The following is a 9,970-nucleotide window of genomic DNA, read 5'->3' on the forward strand; positions in this document are numbered from 1 at the left end:
ACGCAACCCTCTGTACAAAGGGCTGCAGGGAAAGATGTCCTTCAATAGGAGACCCAGGTAAATAAACCATGCTAAATCTGTACCGTGAAATCATCTGAGCCCACCCCTTGCCCCCGCCAAAGAATAAAGGACAAAATGACAAGATCATGACTTGTAAAATGGGGGAAATGACTGGCAAATGGGGGGAAAAATGAGTTGCAGAATCATGAGCAGAATAAATATCTGAAAATTAGGAAGAGATACAAAAAGAGTATCACAACGTCGCAAGGAAAAATTTGGAAAACACAAAAGTAGGGGCGATCACCCCTCCCCTGCCTCTCACCCTGAAAAAGAACAGTTGTAACGTTTGATAAATTTCGCCCCAGTCTCCTTGCCAGATGTGGTTGCATCATATAAGGTGGTGGTCAGCAGGCACTGGAGTGGGACCAGGGCTCGGATCCCAGAGCTTCCACCCCCTACCTGGGTGAGCCTCAGTCTCCAAATCTATTCCAAGGGAGTAACCTCACCCACTCAGGGTTGTTTTACTGATTAAATGAGGCTGAATAGGAAAGCACCTAGGAACTAGCTTTAGGAAATAGCACTCAATAAAGGCAGCTATTGTTATTATGTGTCACCTGCCATTTCCCTTAACATTTAAACATAATTGATTCTGAATGTTATTCAGAGGCTTTGAAAACATCACATTTAATGGCTGCTGGATATACCAATTTCTTCGCCATTCTCATGAGAGATGTTTTGGCTGCTTCCATTTTTACCTTCTTATAAATAGCTCCGCGATGAACACTGTTGTGAATATAGCTTTACCTCCCACGGATTTTGGAGATTTTCCTTAAGATCATTTCCCAGAAGTGGCGTTACTAGGTCAAAGGGTAATAAACATTTCAGACTCTATATACATAATGCCCGATTGCTTGAAGCAGGTGTGATTTCCTAGACCTGACCTCCCCCACCTTCTCTCGGGTCCCACCCAGAACCTCCCTGCCCCCCACGGGGGTGATCTCTCTGGAGATCTCTGCCTCCTTATCCCACTCCTGTGCTGCCTCCCATTCTGTCTCCCTCAGCCACAGAGCCTTTCTCCCCTCTGCCTGAGTAAATCCTCCCCTGTTTTCCCTTCTTACACCTTTCCTTGGCCTGCTCTGACTGCTTGGGCCCTCGACCATCTCCCCTCCCTCTGATTTCACCTGCCCCTTGAATCTATAACCAAGCCCAGCCTCACTTGTGGACTGTCTTTCTCTTTCATGGGTCAGGTCCATAACGACTGACGTCAGTAAGCTCCTAACTTCAGGAATGAAGTCTTGAGCTTCTCCTACCTTCCCCACTCAGCAGTAGGGTGCTAGGACCACACCTCATTTCACGTATTCATTGGGCAAAGTGTCCTGCTAGGGTTGGCTAAGGAACAGGCTAGGGACTATGGCTGCAAGGGCCTTAGGGGCTGACTCCTTCTTGGTCAGAGCGAGAGAGAGACCTAAATAATCAAGTGTAACCATGAAGGACAGGGGCTCTGATGCAAGTTTGTAACAGAGGAAAGAGAAGGGAGGGGTCAGCTCAACCTGATGGGCTTTGCTCAGGGGATGATACTTGAATGCCTTGCTGGGTGACCTTAAACAAGTTATTTACCCTCTCTGAACCAGGGTGCTCCTATCTGTATTCTCCTTCACTAGGATGTAATGCACAGGTTAAATAAGTTATTCAGGTGAACTTGCCTAGCCAGAGGCATGCAGCAGATGCTCAATAGATGTTTTCTCAGAGCGAGGTCTCAGCACAGATTGTGGGCTGTCTGGGGCAGCACTGGCAAGGTGCTTGAGGCCATGGATTCATGCATGTTGGCTGGCCTGTTCTCACTAGGGGACTAGGTTGCTGGGTGCCCATTTCTTCCACCAAGAAGCAAGTTTCTTGCAGGGTCTAGCTGCCTGGGTCTCAAGTCCAGAGTCTGGAGGGACATTTGTAAGGGCTGGCATCTGCCAGGTGTGATATATGTTTACAAGGAGTTTGGCCGTGAATCATCTTTGCCTCTAGTGCGGTGAAGCAGTGGGATAAAATGTCAAAAATGCCTCCTTTTACATCCTTTTTCTGGGCACACAGCAAACTCGTTCCCACTTAGGCTGCAAATCATTCCTGCCTAATAGAACTTCAGACGAGCCAGCTGAGGAATGGAGGTTTCCGGGGGGTGATGTCACCCAAGGCTCGAGGAACGCCAAGGGCACCAGGCTTAGCTCTTTAGTTGTTCATCTTCCTTGTAATCAAGGCAAGCTCAGAGCAGGCCCATCCCTGCCACACAGGCAGCTCAAGGTTATGGCCAAAGTCAGGCCTGTTAGCAGTGTCTTTTGGTGGTGGGGTAGAGAAGGGATTACTGGTCTCACATTTTGATTGAAAGCTAAGAGAATCCTTAGACACCATCTAATTCAACTCCCCTTCCCTTTTGTGGAGGGGAAAACCAAGGCTCAGAAAGGTCAAGAGATTTGCCAAAACTCACACAGCTATGGCAGGAGTTATAAGCTAGGACTCGAACCTGGGTCTCCTGACTCCTGGTACCTTGCTCTTTCCAAACCCCACAGATGCAAGAAGACTCATCATTCTCTGCTCTATCTGGGGTTGCCTCTCAACCCACCCCACCCCCCATATACACTAATCACTATAATATTGACAATAGCTATTGGAGAAGTTCTATCTATTGGAGAAGTTCCTGAAGTAAGCACCAGGCTAAATGGTTAGGATGTATTGTCTAATTTAAGCCGTTCAACACCTCTAAGGGGTAAGAAGTATAGCACTTTACTACTCAAAGTGTGGTCTGTGGACCAGTAGCACCAGCATCCCCTGGGAGCTGGTTGGAAATGCAGAATCTCAGGCCCTACAATGATAATTTGCATTTCAACAGACTCTTGTGGTTTTATGCACTTTAGGTTTGAGAAGAGCTGCCAAAACTAATCCCGCTTTGGAGGCCAGGAAACAGATGCACAGAGAGGGAAAGTGGCTCTCTCGGTGTCCCACAGTAGGTCAGGTGGCAGAGCTCAGGTAGAACCTTGGATAAAGGCCTCGCTCTGAATGCTTAAGGTGTGGGAATGTTTTCCACTAGTTCTGGGCCAGGGGAGATAGGATTCCTGACCCCACTTCTCCCAAGAGCAAGGAAATTACTGATGAAAAGGAACATCCGAAGCCCTTTACAAGGCACTTTCATGTCTATTATTTTGTTTCTACTTTGCGACTTATTAATTATCCCAACTTGACTCAAGAAGATACTGTAGCTCAGAATTTCCCACCATGTGTTCAAGGCTCCATGGTGGCCATTTCCAGAGCCTAGGCCTGATGCTGGTTGAGAACCCAATCACTGTTTCCCCAAGCACCGGGCAAGAGAGGTGCATGACTGCAGGCAGCACACAGATGAGAACCTCCCATTTGAATTGTCATATATTTGGGGGCGCCTGGGTGGCTCAGTCGGTTAAGTGTCTGACTTTGGCTCAGGTCATGATCTCACAGTCCTTGGGTTCGAGACCTGCGTCAGGTTCTGTGCTGACAGCTCAGAGCCTGGAGCCTGCTTCAGATTCTCTCTCTCTCTCTCTCTCTCTCTCTCTGCCCCTCCCCCCACTCATGCTCTGTCTCTGTCTCTCAAAAATGAATAAACGTTAAAAAAGTTTTGAATTGTTATATATTTTTATTTCTACTACAAAAATAGAATTAGATTATTAAACTCCAGATCCTCTTAAGACAGAATAAGGTGGTTTTTGTTTCGTTTTGTTTGGGTTCGGTTTTTAATGAGTCTCTGTAAAGTCAATTTCAGGAACGACAGAGGAGGTAGTATTCAGATATTACAAAATCCATGAAGGTGGAAAAAGACTGGAGTCTGGGAAACGTCTTTAAACACCTCACCACACAAACACAGGGAGGGGGGAAAGGGAGAGGGAGGGAGAGAGAGGAGGGGGAACCAGGAGCCAAGCAGAACTCTACACAGAAGCCGTTAACATTTCAAGTAAGGGTGGTTTCTCCCATCCTGCTTGCCCCCAGGGTCTTACTGTGGAGGTAAAATAAGCCTCACTCTTGGGCACACACTCTCCACTAGGAAAAAAAAAATTCCAAAACCAAAAACCAGTTTGCAGCAGCCATTTATCTTTCTGTCTAGAATCTCTAGAGTGAAGCTGGGGAGACCATAAACTTGCTCCTTCTAACCTCTTCCCACCCCATCCCACTTCCTATAGCATTCAAAAATGCCCCCACATTATCAAGACCAGACATGAACAGCAGAATAGGAAGTGGGGTAAGGCTGGACCTGGGGGATAAAATCCCTCTCCCACCCCTCAGGCATAGCCTATGTCTCCTCAGTGGAGGGGGAACAACTTCTTCTCTTTGCTTTTAGGTGTTTGCTCTCACCTCTTCCCTTCTCTAATTATGTCCAGGGATTTTTTTTTTTTTTTTTTTTTTTTTTAGAACCCAGGAACTTTGAGTAAATGGATGTTCTCTGCTGAATCCTGGTGTCATTCAGGGATCACAAGTAAAGAGTTTTGGCAAATAAACAAAAAGTCTTCTAGGAGTCTGGAAAACAGTTATTGTGAGGAATGAGGACTGTTGTCTTAGAAAAGAGATGGTGGGGAAAGGACAAGATGATTTTCTTCAAATATTTCAAACTTATACCGTGTACTTCTCCAGAAGCAAAGGACGGAAGATACAGGGAAGTCGGCTTCAGCCATGCGACCTGGGTCAACTGTAAAATGGAGGCAATGGAGCTTACATCATAGGGTGGTTGTAAGAATAAGTGAAGTGCTCAGGACATCCCTGGCATCTCATAAGATCCCAGAATATGCTTATTTCCTTTTTTAGCCTCATTCAAAAATATCTCCTGAGGCAGTAAGCTCCCTTTCTGGAAAATTTCAAGGTAGAATAATTCCTTACTGCCAAGATTCTGTGCCTCCGTGCTGCTCCTCATTTTTCATAAAGAAAAATAATGGCTCACATGGAGCCCTCACCATGCTCCAGGCAGGCCGAGATGGGCTTTTTGTAGATACTTTATTTAATCTTCTCATCAGCCCTATGAGGTAGGTACTATTATTACCCCCCCAACACGCCGCTTTTATTTTTTTTCCTGAATAAGAGAATTGTGGCCTAGAGGGTGAAGTAACTTGCCCAAAGTCACACAACTAGTAAGAGGCAGACTGGGACTTGAACTTCAGGGTGTCACTCCAAAGTCCTTGCTCTTAGAATTGGAGGGGTTATTTTATCATATCTAAACTCTCCTAGGCTCACCTGCTCTAATACTCCAGGCTTTAGTGACCTCTTTCTGTAAAATGTCTTCATCTCTCAGCATCAAAACCACCCAGGGGTGCCTGGGAGGTTCGGTGGGTTAAGCATCCAACTCTTGGTTTCGGCTCAGGTCATGACCTCACAGTTCATGGATTCGAGCCCCACGTTGGGCTCCACACTGACAATGCAGAGCCTGCTTGGGATTCTCTCTCTCTCCCTCTCATTCTCTGCCCTTCCTGTGCACTCATTTTCTCTCTCTCTCTCTCTCTCTCTCTCTCTCTCTCTCTCTCTCTCTCCTCTCTCAAAATAAATAAGCTTTAAAAAAAAAAAACCAGAAACCACCCAATTTCACACTTATTATTATGTGGACAGCTTCTGGTCTCTCCTACCTTACTGTAAGTGGGCCTGGGGATTTTTACTCTTAAATATCTCCCTGGACTCAGTAGACTTTCAGAAGAACAAGTTCATAGGTTTCTTTGATTGCCAGCTGAATCAGATAGCAAGTCACTACCTCTTCCCTGCCATGCTTACCCCCATCTTTTTTTCCTGTGCCGTTAGAAAAGTCTTTTCTTGGCTGGAACAAATACTACAGTCTGTTCAACTAGCTACTATTTGTGGAGTTCTCAATAGGTACCAGGAACTGTTCTAAATACTTTACATGTATTAACTCACTGAATCCTGACAGTAACCTATGAGCTAAGTCCCATCTTCACTCCCATTTTATGGAAGAGGAAACTGAAGGTACCAGTGCATCAGAATTTGACCAAGTAATTGAGCAAATGTTTTGTTGATGGATATTATTAGCAACAACAGCCGTAGAAATATCTTATGCTTGCATCATGCAATACAGCTTTATGTACATTGTATCATCATCAGTCACCATTAGCAAATAGACACTAATGTCTCTATGTCCCTATTTTATAGAAGAGGAAACCATGGCTCTAAGGGTGAGTGATTCTCAACAGTCACACAGCAATGCTGTCTGTACCCATGAGGAAGCATCATATTTACTCCATTCCAAGACCCTGGGGGCAAGGGCGGTAGAGGGCCATGGGGAGAAAAACACCTGTACACACGAAAGGCATTCGACAAATATTAACTCAAGAATAAAAGCTGGTCACAAAAGAGATTGGATGGGAATCCAGATCTTTGACTCCTAGTCCAGTGCTCTTTCCTTTATCCAAGATGGTGGGAAGCAAGTCTAAGGTCCAGACCTGGCTAGCAGCCTTGATTTGGGATCATAAGCCTGAGAAAGCAGTGTTCTTATTAAGAAGGAAAAAAAGGGGTGCCTGGGTGGCTCAGTCAGTTAAGCATCAGACTCTTGATTTCAGCTCTGGTCATGACCTCCTGGTCATGGGATCAAGCCTCAAATCAAGCTCTGCATGGAACATCCATGTGGGGCACGAAGCCTGCTTGAGAGTTTCTCTCTCTCCACCCCTACACACACTCTCTCTCTACAAATGAATAAACATTAAAAAGAAAGAAGGAAAAAAGCACATCGATTTTCCACAATGAGCATGTGCTTGCTACCTGCATAATCAGAAACAAATAAATGAAAAGGGGGGCAAAATTCATCCTTCTGAGAGGTCCCTTGGGCTGGCCTTAGGGTTGCCCTGGGCCCCTCCCTGGCATTTTTGGGCATTCTCTGATCCATCCCTAGAGGCCATCTGGCTCCACCTTACGATGGGGAAGCAGGGCTGGGGAGGAATCCCAGAAGCCCCCACTGAGGCTGTGGTGAGCAGAGACAGACACAGGAGTTCCCAAGTCCATGAAACTCCCTGACGTTGGAAGCTGAATGCTGTAGGCCCACAACTTTTTTAAAAGGGGCATCCAGGACCCTCCAAAGGGTAAGAATCCCAGATCACAATGACAAACCAGGGCCTGAGGGTTAGGATGACTGACTGGTCAAACGAGCATCAAGAAACCTAAAAAACCTTCTGTCTTCCTCTGAGTATAACTGGCAGGGGGAAGAGAATTAGGAATGGAATAAGGTCCCAACTCATGGATTCACAATGTTAATTTAAATTTTGCTTTTTTTCCCTGAACCCATCACCCCCATTCGAAGCAGCAGGGGGACAGGCATGATTATTTGCACAATTCCAATCTCAGTGGCACCTGGGTGGCTTAGTTGGTTAAGCGTCTGACTCTTGGTTTCGGCTCAGGTCATGATCTTACAGTTTTGTGAGTTCGAGCCCTTGTGTCAGGCTATGCACTGCCAGTGCAGAGCCTGGGTGGGACTCTCCCTCTCCCTCTCTCTGCCCCTCCCCCACTCCTGCCGTCTCTGACTCGCTCAAAATAAATAAATAAACTTAAAAAAAAAAAAAAAGAATTCCAATCTCAGACACCCTCTTCTTCCTCCTAGGCCTGTGGCCGATGAAATCCAGTTCCTGATCCTAGTGACTGTGTGTCCACAGCTTCGTACCTCGCCTCCTTACCTAGAGTCTAAAGCTGTGATGTATATACTGTGGCCAACTTTCTTCCCAGGTGCCTCCTAAAAAGCTAGCTGCAAGTTTCAGCAAGCACTAAATTCCATTCTGCCACATTGATCGAGCTCCTCCATGTGCTGGATGTTATGATGGAGTCATAGATGGTGGGATAAATCCTGAGTGTGGTCTGGGAGGCCGCAGGTTAATGGTGGGACAGAAAACACTCACGTATCAGGTTAGGGGAGGGAGAAACCACACAAAGGTGAGAACCCCCAGGAGGGCAACTGATTAACAGGCTGGGGATTAAGGGGTAGTTTCTTAGAGGTGCAACCATAGCTTTGGAGCTGTGCATGAAGGTGAAAGATTCCTATACAAAGGAACGGAGGCATCGCAGTCCTGTAGAAAGGGTGGAGGCAGTAAAATGCTGGGCAAGTTTAGGAAACGGGCAGCAACTAGAGCCTGGGTGGGGGGAGGGAGTGGAAAGGAAGGAGAGAAACAAGGTTAGAGGTGGGTTATGGCCAATTGGCCAGAAACGAGGAGGATCTCGGTGTTCCACTAAGGAATTTGGACTTTATCAGTGTGTAGGTGTCATCGAGGGTTTTTGAGCAGAGCAGGTGGGCTCTGTGCTCAGATCTAGGCTTAAAGAGATCACATTGCAGAGGATGAGAGAGTAAGGAGAGGGCTTGGAGATTGGGAAACAGGATACTGTTAAAAGGCCCACTATGGGGGATAACAGGGCCCTTTAACTACAGCGATGGGCAGGACCAGCTGCATAATGTATGGGACCCGGTACAAAAATAAAATGCAGAATTCCCTGTCCGAAAATTATTCAGAATTTCAAGAGAGTGACAGCAGAGCATTCAACCAGGCATGGGGCCCTGTGTAGCTGTACAGGGGAGACACCCATGAAGCCAGCCTGGCCCCAGGACCAGAAAGGTCAGAAGAGAAATCTGGAAGGCGGAGAGAGTCCTGGGACTTGGTCATCTGTTGGACCTGGAAAGTGAGGGTGGGAGACTTTCCTGCACTGATTGCCAGGCCACCCCACTGCTTACTGGGTACCCCCTTGAGCAGTCCATGATCACCTCTAACCTATTAATCTCTCTGAACTTCATCCCCTCCTTCTTCTGCTGCTGCTCACCCAGACCTGTTCCTGTAGGTTCCCTATCTAAAGGCGTCACCATTCACCCAACCACCCCAGTTAAAAACCTTGGCATCACCCTCTACTGTCTCCCCATCCCATCCCTTCCGGCCATTTACTTCCTAAATGTTTCTCCCATCTGTGTGGCCTCTTCAATTGCCGCTATCACTGCCAAGTTCCGGCAGGCCCTTATCAGCTCAGGCCTGGATTACCCACAAAAGCCTCCTATCTATCTCCCTGACTCCAGTCTGGACCCCTACCCCCTCTCTCAAATAAAACATCCATCCTCCACCGTGCTGCCGCGTGAAGTTCCCAAAGGTCACCTGACCAGGTCACGGAGTAAGACCCTTCGTCCAGGGCTGCTCCAGCCAAAGGATAAGATCCAAATGCCTTAAATGGCACACAAGACCCTCCATCAGCTGACCCTGCTTGATTTTCTAGTAAATGCCAGAAGTGCCTTAGTCTTCAGCACATACCATGCCAGCATTTTGTTTTGTTTTGTTTTTTTCTTTACCTCTAGCAGATCCCTCTGCCTGGAATGCCTTCCACCCTCCCCTTCCGTGGCCTGGCTAACTTCAGTTCATCCTTTGGAACTCCCTTTGACTCTCCTCTGCCCTGGGAGGTCCTCTCCGAGTCCCCATTCCCCACACTGTGGATGCTCTTCCATACTGACTACAGGACCTTAAAGAGGCCTGTGGCTGGGCCGAGCCTTCTCTCTGGGCTGGGGAAAACCAGGGAGAGCAAGTCACGTCACTTTGGTGTCCAGCCCCCAATACAGAGCCTGGCCATGTGGGTGCTCCAGACACGTGTGGCTCTGGGCTGAAACGTCTGGTGGTGACCCTGGAGGAGGAGCAAATTACCGGGAAGGCTGGTATGAATAACCCCAGAGAAAACCCCCACATCACATTTTCCTTGGCAGGGCCAGGACGGCGCCTCTGACTGAATGCAGCTGTGACCCGATAACCAACTATCTGGCGTCTGGTTTGATTGCATTTGATTTCAGAATTTGATTTCTGCTTCCTTCTAAAAACCTCATTCTCCTATGTCTGTGGTAACCAAGAACCTCTCTAGTGGAGGCAGGCTGTTCTCCACGGAGCAGCCCCCACCCGCCTCCTCAGGGCAACAATAAAATGGTTGGTCATGAGCTGGAGGGTAGAGGCGTGTTTCCCCTACACCT

Source organism: Panthera pardus, unplaced genomic scaffold (genome assembly GCF_024362965.1).
Source record: "Panthera pardus isolate Hobbes unplaced genomic scaffold, ASM2436296v1 HiC_scaffold_22, whole genome shotgun sequence".
NCBI classification, from domain to species: Eukaryota; Metazoa; Chordata; class Mammalia; order Carnivora; family Felidae; genus Panthera; species Panthera pardus.